At 38.5% G+C, this 2,986-nt stretch overlaps 1 pseudogene; it reads right to left on the bottom strand.

The window, feature by feature from the left end:
- Positions 1 to 1,418: 1,418 nt before the first annotated feature.
- On the bottom strand, positions 1,419 to 2,336 carry LOC130850226 (olfactory receptor 1013-like; annotated as a pseudogene).
- Between the last annotated feature and the right edge of the window lie 650 nt (positions 2,337 to 2,986).

The following is a 2,986-nucleotide window of genomic DNA, read 5'->3' as shown; positions in this document are numbered from 1 at the left end:
TCATGGAAATAAAATCAAGAATAAATGAATGGGACCTCATGAAACTTAATAGCTTTTGCACAGCAAAAGAAACCATAAACAAGACTAAAAGGCAACCCTCAGAATGGGAAAAAATAATTGCCTATGAAACAACGGACAAAGGATTAACCTCCAAAATATACAAGCAGCTCATGAAGCTTAATACCAAAAAAGCAAATAACCCAATCCACAAATGGGCAGAAGACCTAAATAGACATTTCTCCAAAGAAGACATACAGATGGCCAACACACACATGAAAAGATGCTCAACATCACTCATCATCAGAGAAATGCAGGTCAAAGCCACAATGAGGTATCACCTCACACCAATCAGAATGGCCATCATCACACAGTCTGGAAACAACAAATGTTGGAGAGGGTGTGGAGAAAAGGGAAGTCTCCTGCATTGTTGGTGGGACTGTAAGTTGGTACAGCCACTATGGAAAACAATTTGGAGGTTCCTTCAAAAACTACAAATAGAACTACCATATGATCCAGTAATCCCACTCCTGGGCATATACCCAAAGAAAACCATAATCCCATAAGAAACTTGTACCATCATGTTTATTGCAGCACTATTTACAATAGCCAGGACATGGAAGCAACCTAAATGCCCATCAACAAATGAATGGATACAGAAGATGTGGCATATATACACAATGGAATATTACTCAGCTATAAATAGGGATGAGATGGAGCTATATGTAATGAGGTGGATAGAACTACAATCTGTCATACAGAGTGAAGTAAGTCAGAAAGAGAACGACAAATATTGTATGCTAACTCACATATACGGAATCAAAAAATGGTACTGATGAACTCAGTGACAAGAATAAGGATGCAGATACAGAGAATGGACTGGAGAACTCGAGGTATGGGAGGGGGCGGGGGATGAAGGGGAAACTGAGACGAAGCGAGAGAGTAGCACAGACATATATATACTACCAACTGTAAAATAGTCAGTGGGAAGTTGTTGTATAACAAAGGGAGTCCAACTCGAGGATGGAAGATGCCTTAGAGGACTGGGGCGGGGAGGGTGGGGGGGACTCGAGGGGGGGGAGTCAAGGAAGGGAGGGAATACGGGGATATGTGTATAAAAACAGATGATTGAACCTGGTGTACCCCCAAAAAATAAAAAAAATAAAAAAAATTAAAAAAAATCTAATGTAACATGAAATTTAACCCAAATCTTTATATTTGATATTTAAATTTTATCTCTTAAATTGCCCTATTTGTGTCATCTTCTGGCTCTTGCATTGTCAGATATCAAAGGTACACATTATTTAGCTTGCTTTGTAAGACTTCTTGATCATGATAGAACAAAACGGCAGGTCTTCTTGAAATATAGTAACCTGATCAAAAATTGTCTTTGTATCTCCTTAGAAGGAGAGAACCTTGATTTATTTGAGGAGTTTATTCAGAGCGTCTTTCACATCCTTATTCCTAAAGCTATAGATCATGGGATTCAACATGGGGAATACCATGGTGTAAAATAGAGAAACTATTTTGTCCTTATCCAAAGAATATCTAGATTGTGGATGAGAATAGATGTAGAGAAGGGAGCCATAGTACAAGGTGACAAAGATCAGATGAGAGGAGCATGTGGAGAAGGCTTTGAGGCAGCCCTGGGTGGAGCGAAACCTTGAGATGTTGGCAATGATGAAAAACTAGGGAGCAAGTATGAATGCAATAGGGGTGATGTAGTTGGAGACAAGGAAGATATAAATCACAACGTGGAAGCCATCCTTTCTACCACAAACCAACTTCACTAGCAGAGGCAAATCACCAAAAAAGTCATCAATGACATTATCTCTACAGAAGTTCAAGGTGAAAGTTATTTTGGTTATGATGGAAGAGTTAATAAAGCCCCCAAGGTATGAGGCTGCTACCAAAAATGCACAAAGCTTAATAGGCATGACCTGAGAGTAAAGCAGTGGCTGTGAGGTGGCCACATAGCGGTCATAAGCCATGGCAGCCAGCAGGTAGCATTCATTGTACCCGAACCCAGCAGAGAAGAAGAACCGAGCTACACAGCCAGCATAGGAGATGCTTTTGACTTCAGAGATGCAGGTCACTAGGATCTTCGGGATGTACACAGAGTAATATCAGAAATCCAGAAAAGACAGATTCCCAATGAAAAAGTACATGGGTGTGTGCAGCCAGGAGTCAGTACAGATCAGTGTTATGAGAGTTATATTACCTATCAGGATCACAAAGTCGACACCAAGGAACACAACAAACAGGACTAGTTATATCACTGGGTCTATTGTGGAGCCCACCAGGATGAAATCATTCACTGTGTGATTCCTTCTCTCCATGGCCATGGGGAATCTCACCTACAAGGAGATAAAATGAAATTTCAACTTGAATCACTGTTATGAAAAAAAAAGAAAATAAATAACATTGCATTACTGCCAAACTTTGGAGTTAAGATCCAGAAATGCAAGCTCTCATTTTAGAAAGAGTTTTCATTTTGCAATAAACTATTTGGAAATTATAATTACATAATTTATAATTATTTATAAGCATATATTGTGAGATTATAAACTTAAAGGCACATTAATTTTTTAAGTGTTTCTTTGACCAAGCATCAATTTTAATCACGCAGCTCTTAACCAAATGTGGTTAGGAGTTTTCTACAGATAGGAGCTAGGGCAGAGGTTTTTATAGAAAAGATGTGGAGGCAAAGCAAAGAAAGTTATTCGGTTGGCCATAGCTTAAGTGGTTGCTGTATTAGGAAAATGTACTTGTTGTTTGAGAGTGGTTGTTTTTAAGTTTTATTTACTAAGATTCAAGCACATTGAGGCTGACAAATTTTGATTTGCTTACAATAGGCTGTCAGGCTAAAAATGATATCTGATGCCCACTTGGTTAATGACTTCAACAATATTCAGTACCAAATTTATGAAGTTGGTTAGTGGTTTTTTTCCCTTTAAGTACGATTATTCAACTAAAGGGAAGATGAACT

Source organism: Hippopotamus amphibius, chromosome 3 (assembly GCF_030028045.1).
Source record: "Hippopotamus amphibius kiboko isolate mHipAmp2 chromosome 3, mHipAmp2.hap2, whole genome shotgun sequence".
In the NCBI taxonomy this organism is placed as follows: Eukaryota; Metazoa; Chordata; class Mammalia; order Artiodactyla; family Hippopotamidae; genus Hippopotamus; species Hippopotamus amphibius.
Note: the sequence above shows the minus strand (reverse complement) of the source record. Positions and strands in the feature narration are given on the sequence as shown.